Source organism: Triticum dicoccoides, chromosome 6A (assembly GCF_002162155.2).
Source record: "Triticum dicoccoides isolate Atlit2015 ecotype Zavitan chromosome 6A, WEW_v2.0, whole genome shotgun sequence".
Lineage (NCBI taxonomy): Eukaryota > Viridiplantae > Streptophyta > Magnoliopsida > Poales > Poaceae > Triticum > Triticum dicoccoides.
The window spans coordinates 8,794,281-8,807,205 of NC_041390.1; positions in this window are offsets into that span (position 1 = coordinate 8,794,281).

Genomic DNA, 12,925 nt, shown 5'->3' on the forward strand with positions numbered 1-12,925 from the left:
CAAAAAGAACATTGTATGTGAAGTTTTGTAAACATCAGTGTAGGTACTGTATATGAAATTTACACACGTCATGACCATCACTCATTCAACATGTGTAGGCAATGGACAAACAAACTTATCTTACAAATGCACCATCGGTCTCTTAAAGGATCCAAACATGTATATCACCTATTCATTACTAAGTTATAAAAATAGAGCTACAGTGAACAACTACATGCAATAGATTATAAAAGAGACGCACCATCTTTTGTTTTACAGATTGATGCATTCCAACAACCGGCAGTATGCAATATAATATATCAAGCCATTTGGGAAGCTTCCAAAGTCACTCTACTTTAGTAAGGGCATTAACCACCAACCAACCCAACCCCCGCGGATGGGCATATGCATATATACCGCACCATCTATACAGAAGACATATTAGCACAAAGAGATGAGATGGAAAGAGAAGGAGATGTGAATCTAAAAGCATAAGGGAGTAGGAGACGCCAGGAAAAAGGACACCGATGCTCAGTGCACTACAAGATGCTGCTACGCCACTGGACGTAGGGTGAGAGCACAAAGATGCAAAAATGCTCAATGGAGAACACAAGAATTCAATAAAACTTTGAGTAGCATGAGGACACTAGTGCTTAGTGTGGAACATAACCGTTCAATTGAGCCACGGATAGCATAAGACAAAAGGACATCAAGTCAATGCATGCACCGGAATTCAGTGGCGGAGCTAGGCTCGGAAAGCTGGGCGGGCCGACTGTAGGAATTAACTATAGGGATTATATTTCATGGCCCACAAATATGTATACACTACAGAAAAGTGCATGGGTTAGGCGGGCCACGGCCCATTCGGCATTGTCGTAGCTCTGCCACTGTTAGAGTTGTCTGTCTCTTAATGAAAATTGTAGATGCAATACGATATATCGGTGGAGCAGCGGTGCACAGAAGAGATGATCAACAAGTTATTCCTTGTGTTTTGTAAGAGTTAAATACATTGGTGGTGCCTCAACTTGTCATGCATATTCGGTTTAGTGCCTAAAGTTGCAAAATACATGAAACTGGTGCTCGAACATGTTCAGCTGTGCGAATACGATGCCTCCTTCCATATCCGAACGTACGTCCAACCAGTGTGGTGTGCCCGTTCTTGGTTCATGTAAATCTGAAATTAGAAGGTACTTCCCCTTTGCAAGGGGCGGAATAGTCTTCAGCTAGTTGCGGCGCAACTTCCTTGTGAGGGCATATGAACTTGGCCATAAAAACATCCTCGGACACGTTGAAAACGGTATAGTTGCTTGGTTCGCGCTTGAGCAATCCATTTTCCTTGAGAAACTTTACAACATGGTACCAGGGTCTCAACCGGCCCTCTAGGCAGTCACAGATCATTGCGGGCCGACCAGCAATGTAGGCTGGTCCTGACCCCACCTTAGAGAAGAGGAATTCAGACCTGCACTGCAGTAATTCCTTTGATTTTAAGCAAATACGGAGCCTTACACAGAGCGATTCTCACGTCGGCATCCGACCACCCGAACGTTTTCTTCAAGTAGTCCAATCTGGCAGCGACCATCTCCTCGCTGAATAATGCAACAGATTACATCGCATACCTGAACATCCTAGATCCATGGGGCAGACCGATTGCTTCGGCGGACGTCACCGCCGCCTGGACACGCTCTAAGTTGCTGCTGAGTAGCCGTGGCACAATGCGGCATAACTTGGCAATATCAAAAGCACCTAGCCCACTCTTTTTGGAGGCGAGCAATGTTGGGGTTGACCACCCGCTCGAGGTTAGCCAAGACAAGGCAGGAGCCATGGCTGGCCGCGTGTGAGAGGTTCTCGAAGGACCTGAGGAGGGGTAGACAGTACTGCAAGTTGGAGACGATGGATCTATGCCGGAAGAGGCCGGCAGAAACCGAGACGAGGCGCGAGACCTCAAAATGCGATACGTCGAGTCCGGAGAGCCTCGTGACGGCGGGCGCCAATGTTCTCTCCATGCTGGTGCAAAGTAACAGCGCGTCCTTGGCGACGAGGGTGGCGACATCGGCGGTGGAGAGGCCGAGGCTATCGAGGACGGCTACGGGCTTGGGCGGGGACCTAAGGTGGGAGAGCTTCATGGTGGCCTTGAGGAATGTCAAGCTCTAGCCCCGAATATTGGTCCACCACCTCATCAACCACGACACGAGCATAGCCAGCTGGAATCGGGTTGCAATGGAAGGTTGCTTCGGGGGATTTGTATAAGCAACGACGTCCACCACCTTCATGGATATGTTCTTCATTTTGAAGTGTAGCTCACAATTAGTGTTCTCCATGATGTCATCCACAGGGTATCTATCCAGCAGTGCGTCGCCCGGGGCGGAACCCATGCTGCTTCTCGGCATGGATGGGACGGTGCTATCCAATGATGGATCATCCGCTAGCTGCTGCCGCAGCTGAGACCCCCTTTCCTGGCTAAGTGAGTCGATCTACCGCTGCTGTCGCTGGAATTTGAGTGCTAACTCCGCGTGCGCTGATTCTAGTCCTTGAAGGCGTTCTACTTCCTTCTTCCTCTGCTCCTCCTCCAGCTTCCTCTTCTTCTCCTCCTCCATCTTCCTTCTCGCACGGCTTCTGTAGTTGGTCGTCCAGTCCGAAAACCCCTCATACCACGGAACAACGCCATTCCCTCGTGTTCTTCCCAGGTGTTCAGGATTTCCCAGGGCACGTGTAAGCTCGTCGTTCTCTCTATTGGGCGTGAACACCCCCGTTCGAGCATCTTCTATTGCATCAAGTAACTTATCTTCGGCTCCTTTAAGACATGCCTTCTTCGAAACCTAGCCTGTCTTCGAGTCCAACACCCCCCATGCGCATAGAACCATGTCCTGCACGTGGGGGCCAGCTCAATGTAACTGGAGTGACCTCTGCAGCTAGCATCTCTTGCTCAGACTTATCCCACTTAGGCATTGCCACCCTGTAGCCACCTAGCCCCAGCCTATGGAACTGCTCCTTTTTGCGGAATTGGCCTTGTTTTTTCTCGACCGTTTCTTAGATAATTCTGAGTCCTTAAATTTCACGAAAGCGGGCCAGTGATCTCTTTGCTTCTCCAGTGTTCCCTTGAATTCTAGAGTCTTCCTTCCTCCGCCGACGTAGTTGGTCCATATAGTTTTCTTGTGGTTGTTGAATGCAATTGCCATCTTCCTAAGAGCAGCGCCCTTAACTTTCTGCACATCTGCATCTATGAAATGATCTGGTAGGGTGAAATGTTACATGAGAGATTCCCAAAGTAGAGATTTTTCTCTGTCGTCGACAAAAGTAAGATCTAGACATTTCTTTGCTGGCTCTTTCCATTATTGAAGAGAATTCGGGAGTTGGTCCTTCACAAGAACTCCGCACTAACGCGCGAACTTGTTCGCAATGTTTCATATGCGCGATTGGTTCGCCATTAGTTTTGATGGCATCGATGTTGTACATTACGCCCTACTTCAACTTTTTGGCCGAGCCTCGCACTGTCCTGCTGCCTGTAGAAGATTTGCTCGATCCGGAGGGCTGAAAGAAGAAAGACCGATTCATTAATATATCTTTAAATCATTTAAAACATGTGATGATCATCAGATGCCTGCTTATATAAATATACCTTGCCGGTCTCTGTTATTTCAAGATCAATATTTTCTTCGTCATCATAATCATAGTTCATGACTTCATCAATTCGGTCGGCGTGATCGAATATCATATAACCCTCCCCGGTATTGTTTAGATATTGGGAGCCGTCATCTTCTTCATTCTGATCATCTGGCCCACGAGGGGAGCGTATGATCTCGAACAGGGCCTCTTCTCCTTCTCTTCCAGTATTGTCCGCCGTAGCTTTTATTTAACTAATCCAGAAGAAATATAAAACAATTTAGTATTCAAATTACAATGCATGCATGCAATCAATAAGGAAAAACTGAATCATAGTACATAATATGCATCATCAAATATGATCTCGAATACATCGTCTCGAATATTATCGAATAATATATATAATCTCGAATACATCGTCTCGAATATTATATATCAAATACATCACTAGCTAGCTAGCTAATAAAGATCGAATACTACCGAATAATCTAGGCCACTCGCGGTTCCTGAGGCGCGGGCAGTGGACACCCAAAGAGAAGGAACCATCACATGATCATAGCTCAGGTCATCTCCCCAAAGAACCTGCCAGGTATTGGAGAAACTGACGTCCATAGCAGCCATGTAGCGATGGACACCCTCGTCCTCCTCCCTGACATGGCGACGTACCACCTCCGGCGGTGCCGGCTCCCTCCGCACCGAAAGTGGCCCACGCGAACGCCACCAAAAGAGCTCAGGGTCGACGACGGGACCCGGGGCCGGGTTCCTCACCAAGAGGCGTGCCCCTGAAGGTAGCACCTCCCAGTGCCAGCCTGGCGGAGCCCAGTCCCGGACATGGGTCCTCTGAAGCAGGACGTCGTCGTGAACGGGTCGACGGCGAGGATGCGGGTCGGGCATCGTCGAGAACAAATACTATATGCAAATGTAACATTTTTTAAATGATTGGATTGTGATTTCTTATATACAAATTTAAAATATGATATCGTTGCATATGTCAAAATTCTATATGCAAATTCTATATGCATCTATATGCAATTTCTATATGCAAACTCTAAATTTCTATAACTAAAATTATAAGAAACTAAAAAAACATCAATCATCGTCTAACAATTTGACATTAATCTAATTAATCTAGACAAAACTAACATTTCTAAAATTTCTAACATTTCTATATAACTAACATTTCTATAACTAAAAAAACAGAAAAAATTCTAGCATTTCTATAACTAAAAAACATAAAAATTACTAACATTTTTATAACTAACAATGTGTGTGTGTGTGGCCATGGCGGGGCAGGAGCTCACTGGCGAGGCGAGGCGACGGGGACGGCGACGGTCGGCGACAACATGGATGGAGACGGGCGGCGACGGGCCAGGGCGGCAACAGGGACGGCGACGGGCTGCGACGACGGGGATGGTGACGGGAAGAGACAGGGCCGGCACGGCTACAGGCGACGACGGGGACGGCGATGGGCGGCAACGGGTGCGTCGGCGTGGGGCGGCGACGGGGGCGGCGGCGATGGGGCAGAGGAGAAGAAGCAGAGGAAGAGATGAAAACTGACTGAATTCATAAGTGTTGTTTATACAGGAGGGGCCTTTAGTACCGGTTGGAGCCACCAACCGGTACTAAAGGTCAAATTTGGCTAGCCCAAGCGGCGGGAAGCGACCCCCTTTAGTACCGGCTCGTGGCTGCAACCCGTACTAAAGATCCCCCTTTAGTACCGGTTGGAGCCACGACCCGGTACTAAAGGTGTGCACTGGCGCAGTTGCTGTTGGAAATATGCCATAGAGGCAATAATAAAAGCATTATTATTATATTTCCTTGTTCATGATAATTGTCTTTATTCATGCTATAATTGTGTTATCCGGAAATCGTAATACATGTGTGAATAACAGACACCAACATGTCCCTAGTATGCCTCTAGTTGACTAGCTCGTTGATCAACAGATAGTCATGGTTTCCTGACTATGGACATTGGATGTCGTTGATAACGAGATCACATCATTAGGGGAATGATGTGATGGACAAGACCCAATCCTAAACATAGCACAAGATCGTATAGTTTGTTTGCTAGAGTTTTCCAATGTCAAGTATCCTTTCCTTAGACCATGAGATCGTGTAACTCCCGGATACCGTAGGATTGCTTTGGGTGTACCAAACGTCACAACATAACTGGGTGACTATAAAGGTATGCTACGGGTATCTCCGAAAGTGTCTGTTGGGTTGACACGGATCAATACTGGGATTTGTCACTCCGTATGACGGAGAGGTATCACTGGGCCCACTCGATAATGCATCATCATAATGAGCTCAAAGTGACCAAGTGTCTGGTCACAGGATCATGCATTACGGTACGAGTAAAGTGACTTGCCGGTAACAAGATTGAACGAGGTATTGGGATACCGACGATCGAATCTCGGGCAAGTAACATACCGATTGACAAAGGGAATTGTATACGGGGTTGCTTGAATCCTCGACATCGTGGTTCATCCGATGAGATCATCGTGGAGCATGTGGGAGCCAACATGGGTATCCAGATCCCGCTGTTGGTTATTGACCAGAGAGTCGTCTCGGTCATGTCTGCCTGTCTCCCGAACCCGTAGGGTCTACACACTTAAGGTTCGGTGACGCTAGGGTTGTAGGAATATGTATATGCAGTAACCCGAATGTTGTTCGGAGTCCCGGATGAGATCCCGGACGTCACGAGGAGTTCCGGAATGGTCTGGAGGTAAAGAATTATATATAGGAAGTGCTGTTTCGGCCATCGGGACAAGTTTCGGGGTCACCGATATTATACCGGGACCACCGAAAGGGTCCCGGGGGTCCACCGGGTGGGGCCACCTACCCCGGGGGGCCACATGGGCTGTAGGGGGTGCGCCTTGGCCTACATGGGCCAAGGGCACCAGCCCCAAGGGGCCCATGCGCCTAGGGTTTCCAAAGGGGAAGAGTCCCACAAGTGGAAGGCACCCCTAGGTGCCTTGGGGGGGAGGAAAACCTCCCTTGGCCGCCGCCCCCCTAGGAGATTGGATCTTCTAGGGCCGGCGCCCCCCCCCCTTGGCACCCCTATATATAGTGGGGGAAGGAGGGCTTTTTCATCCACGCCTTTGGTTGCCTCCTTCTCCCTCTCCAACACCTCCTCCTCCTCCATAGTGCTTGGCGAAGCCCTGACGGAGTACTGCAGCTCCATCACCACCACGCCGTCGTGCTGCTACTGGAGCCATCTTCCTCAACCTCTCCTTCCCCCTTGCTGGATCAAGAAGAAGGAGACGTTACGCTGACCGTACGTGTGTTGAACGCGGAGGTGCCGTCCGTTCGGCGCTAGGATCTCCGGTGATTTGGATCACGTCGTGTTCGACTACCTCATCCCCGTTCTTTGAACGCTTCCGCTCGCGATCTACAAAGGTATGTAGATGCATCCGATCACTCGTTGCTAGATGAACTCATAGATGGATCTTGGTGAAACCGTAGGAAAATTTTTGTTTTCTGCAACGTTCCCCAACAGTGGCATCATGAGCTAGGTCTATGCGTAGTTCTTCTTGCGCGAGTAGAACACAATTTGTTGTGGGCGTAGATGTTGTCAACTTTCTTGCCGCTACTAGTCTTATCTTGCTTCAACGGTATTGTGGGATGAAGCGGCCCGGACTAACCTTACACGTACGCTTACGTGAGACCGGTTCCACCGACTAACATGCACTAGTTGCATAAGGTGGCTGGCGGGTGTCTGTCTCTCCTACTTTAGTTGGAGCGGATTCGATGAAAAAGGTCCTTATGAAGGGTAAATAGAAGTTGACAAATCACGTTGTGGCTTTAACGTAGGTAAGAAAACGTTCTTGCTAGACCCTATTACAGCCACGTAAAACTTGCAACAACAATTAGAGGACGTCTAACTTGTTTTTGCAGCAAGTGCTTTGTGATATGATATGGCCAAAGTTGTGATGAATGATGAATGACATATATGTGATGTATGAGATGTTCATGCTATTGTAATAGGAATCATGACTTGCATGTCGATGAGTATGACAACCGGCAGGAGCCATAGGAGTTGTCTTTATTTTGTATGACCTGCGTGTCATTGAGAAACGCCATGTAAATTACTTTACTTTATTGCTAAACGCGTTAGCCATAGTAGTAGAAGTAATAGTTGGCGGGCAACTTCATGGAGACACGATGATGGAGATCATGATGATGGAGATCATGGTGTCAAGCCGGTGACAAGATGATCATGGAGCCCCAAGATGGAGATCAAAGGAGCTATGTGATATTGGCCATATCATGTAACTATTATTATTTGATTGCATGTGATGTTTATCATGTTTAGCATCTTGTTTACTTAGAACGACGGTAGTAAATAAGATGATCCCTCATAATAATTTCAAGAAAGTGTTCCCCCTAACTGTGCACCGTTGCGACAGTTCGTTGTTTCGAAGCACCACGTGATGATCGGGTGTGATAGATTCTAACGTTCACATACAACGGGTGTAAGACAGATTTACACATGCAAACACTTAGGTTGACTTGACGAGCCTAGCATGTGTATAGACATGGCCTCAAACACAGAAGACCGAAAGGTTGAGCATGAGTTGTATAGAAGATACGATCAACATGAAGATGTTCACCGATGTTGACTAGTCCGTCTCACGTGATGATCGGACACGGCCTAGTTGACTCGGATCATGTTATACTTAGATGACTAGAAGAGGGATGTATATCTAAGTGGGAATTCATTGAATAATTTGATTAGATGAACTTAATTATCATGAACTTAGTCTAAAATCTTTACAATATGTCTTGTAGATCAAATGGCCAACGTTGTCTTCAATTTCAACGTGTTCCTAGAGAAAACATAGCTGAAAGACGATGGCAGCAACTATACGGACTGGGTCCGGAACCTGAGGATCATCCTCATAGCTGCCAAGAAAGATTATGTCCTACAAGCACCGCTCGGTGATCCACCCGTCCCACAGAACCAAGACGTTATGAACGCTTGGCAGACACGTGCTGATGACTACTCCCTCGTTCAGTGCGGCATGCTTTACAGCTTAGAGCCGGGGCTCCAAAAGCGTTTTGAGAGACATGGAGCATATGAGATGTTCGAAGAGCTGAAAATGGTTTTTCAAGCTCATGCCCGGATCGAAAGATATGAAGTCTCCGACAAGTTCTTCAGCTGTAAGATGGAGGAAAATAGTTCTGTCAGTGAGCACGTACTCACTATGTCTGGGTTACATAACCGCTTGACTCAGCTGGGAGTTAATCTCCCGGATGACGCGGTCATTGACAGAATCCTCCAGTCGCTTCCACCAAGCTACAAGAGCTTTGTGATGAACTTCAATATGCACGGGATGCAAAAGACCATTCCTGAGGTATTTGCAATGCTGAAATCAGCAGAGGTAGAAGTCAAGAAGGAACATGAAGTGTTGATGGTAAATAAAACCACTAAGTTCAAGAAGGGCAAGGGTAAAAAGAACTTCAAGAAGGACGGCAAAGAAGTTGCAGCGCCTGGCAAGAAAGCTGCCGGGAAGAAGCCAAAGAATGGACCCAAGCGCGAGACTGAGTGCTTTTATTGCAAGGGAAGTGGTCACTGGAAGCGGAACTGCCCCAAATACTTAGCGGACAAGAAGGCCGGCAAAACGAAAGGTATATGTGATATACATGTAATTGATGTGTACCTTACCAGTACTCGTAGTAGCTCTTGGGTATTTGATACCGGTGCAGTTGCTCACATTTGTAACTCAAAGCAGGAGCTGCGGAATAAGCGGAGACTGGCGAAGGACGAGGTGACGATGCGCGTCGGGAATGGTTCCAAGGTCGATGTGATCGCCGTCGGCACGCTGCCTCTACATTTACCTACGGGATTAGTTTTAAACCTCAATAATTGTTATTTAGTGCCAGCTTTGAGCATGAACATTGTATCGGGATCTCGTTTAATTCGAGATGGCTACTCATTTAAATCCGAGAATAATGGTTGTTCCATTTATATGAGAGATATGTTTTATGATCATGCTCCTATGGTGAATGATTTATTCTTAATGAATCTCGAGCGTAATGCTACACATATTCATAGTGTGAGTACCAAAAGATGTAAGGTTGATAATGATAGTCCCACATACTTGTGGCATTGCCGCCTTGGTCACATAGGTGTCAAACGCATGAAGAAGCTCCATGCAGATGGACTTTTAGAGTCTCTTGATTATGAATCATTTGACACGTGCGAACCATGCCTCATGGGTAAAATGACCAAGACTCCGTTCTCAGGAACAATGGAGCGAGCAACCGACTTATTGGAAATCATACACACTGATGTGTGCGGTCCAATGAGTGTTGAGGCTCGCGGTGGCTATCGTTATGTTCTCACCCTCACTGATGACTTGAGTAGATATGGGTATGTCTACTTAATGAAACACAAGTCTGAAACCTTTGAAAAGTTCAAGGAATTTCAGAGTGAGGTTGAGAATCAACATGACAGGAAAATCAAGTTTCTACGATCAGATCGTGGAGGAGAATACTTGAGTCACGAATTTGGCACACACTTAAGAAAATGTGGAATAGTTTCACAACTCACGCCGCCTGGAACACCTCAGCGTAATGGTGTGTCCGAACATCGTAATCGCACTCTATTAGATATGGTACGATCTATGATGTCTCTTACCGATTTACCGCTATCTTTTTGGGGCTATGCTTTAGAGACTGCCGCATTCACTTTAAATAGGGCTCCGTTGAAATCCATTGAGACGACACCGTTTGAATTATGGTTTGGGAAGAAACCTAAGTTGTCGTTTCTAAAAGTTTGGGGATGCGATGCTTATGTCAAGAAACTTCAACCTGAAAAGCTCGAACCCAAGTCGGAAAAATGCGTCTTCATAGGATACCCTAAAGAAACGGTTGGGTATACCTTCTACCTCAGATCCGAAGGCAAGATCTTTGTTGCCAAGAATGGATCCTTTCTAGAGAAGGAGTTTCTCTCGAAAGAAGTAAGTGGGAGGAAAGTAGAACTTGATGAAGCATTACCTCTTGAACCAGAAAATGGCGCAACTCAAGGAAATGTTCCTGAGGTGCCTGCACCGACTAGAGAGGAAGTTAATGATAATGATCAAGATACTTCTGATCAAGCTCCTACTGAAATTCGAAGGTCCACAAGGACACGTTCCGCACCAGAGTGGTACGGCAACCCTGTCTTGGAAATCATGTTGTTAGACAACGGTGAACCTTCGAACTATGAAGAAGCGATGGCGGACCCAGATTCCGACAAATGGCTGGAAGCCATGAAATTCGAGATAGGATCCATGTATGAAAACGAAGTATGGACTTTGACTGAGTTGCCCGTTGAACGGCGAGCCATAGAAAATAAATGGATCTTTAAGAAGAAGACAGACGCGGATGGTAATGTGACCATCTATAAAGCTCGGCTTGTCGCTAAGGGTTATCGACAAGTTCAAGGGGTTGACTATGATGAGACTTTCTCACTGGTAGCGAAGCTAAAGTCCGTCCGAATCATGTTAGCAATTGCCGCATTCTACGATTATGAGATATGGCAAATGGACGTCAAAACGACATTCCTTAATGGTTTCCTTAAGGAAGAATTGTATATGATGCAGCCAGAAGGTTTTGTCGATCCTAAGAATGCTGACAAGGTGTGCAAGCTCCAACGCTTGATTTATGGGCTGGTGCAAGCATCTCAGAGTTGGAACATTCGCTTTGATGAGATGATCAAAGCGTTTGGGTTTACACAGACTTATGGAGAAGCCTGCGTTTACAAGAAAGTGAGTGGGAGCTCTATAGCATTTCTCATATTATATGTAGATGACATACTTTTGATGGGAAATGATATAGAACTCTTGGACAGCATCAAGGCCTACTTGAATAAGAGTTTTTCAATGAAGGACCTTGGAGAAGCTGCTTATATATTAGGCATCAAGATCTATAGAGATAGATCAAGACGCCTCATAGGTCTTTCACAAAGCACATACCTTGATAAGATATTGAAGAAGTTCAATATGGATCACTCTAAGAAGGGGTTCTTGCCTGTGTTGCAAGGTATGAAATTGAGCTCAGCTCAATGTCCGACCACGGCAGAAGATATAGAAGAGATGAGTGTCATCCCCTATGCCTCAGCCATAGGTTCTATTATGTATGCCATGCTGTGTACCAGACCTGATGTAAACCTTGCCGTAAGTTTGGTAGGAAGGTACCAAAGTAATCCTGGCAAGGAACACTAGACAGCGGTCAAGAATATCCTAAAGTACCTGAAAAGGACTAAGGAAATGTTTCTCGTTTATGGAGGTGACGAAGAGCTCGTCGTAAAGGGTTACGTCGACGCTAGCTTCGACATAGATCTGGATGACTCTAAGTCACAAACCGGATACGTGTATATTTTGAATGGTGGGGCTGTAAGCTGGTGCACTTGCAAGCAGAGCGTCGTGGCGGGATCTACATGTGAAGCGGAGTACATGGCAGCCTTGGAGGCAGCACATGAAGCAATTTGGGTGAAGGAGTTCATCACCGACCTAGGAGTCATACCCAATGCGTCGGGGCCAATCAAACTCTTTTGTGACAACACTGGAGCTATTGCACTTGCCAAGGAGCCCAGGTTTCACAAGAAGACAAGGCACGTCAAGCGTCGCTTCAACTCCATTCATGAAAATGTTCAAGATGGAGACATAGATATTTGTAAAGTACATACGGACCTGAATGTAGCAGATCCGTTGACTAAACCTCTCCCTAGGGCAAAACATGATCAACACCAGAATTCCATGGGTGTTCGATTCATCACGACGTAACTAGATTATTGACTCTAGTGCAAGTGGGAGACTGTTGGAAATATGCCCTAGAGGCAATAATAAAAGCATTATTATTATATTTCCTTGTTCATGATAATTGTCTTTATTCATGCTATAATTGTGTTATCCGGAAATCGTAATACATGTGTGAATAACAGACACCAACATGTCCCTAGTATGCCTCTAGTTGACTAGCTCGTTGATCAACTGATAGTCATGGTTTCCTGACTATGGACATTGGATGTCGTTGATAACGAGATCACATCATTAGGGGAATGATGTGATGGACAAGACCCAATCCTAAACATAGCACAAGATCGTATAGTTCGTTTGCTAGAGTTTTCCAATGTCAAGTATCCTTTCCTTAGACCATGAGATCGTGTAACTCCCGGATACCGTAGGATTGCTTTGGGTGTACCAAACGTCACAACGTAACTGGGTGACTATAAAGGTATGCTACGGGTATCTCCGAAAGTGTCTGTTGGGTTGACACGGATCAATACTGGGATTTGTCACTCCGTATGACGGAGAGGTATCACTAGGCCCACTCGGTAATGCATCATCATAATGAGCTC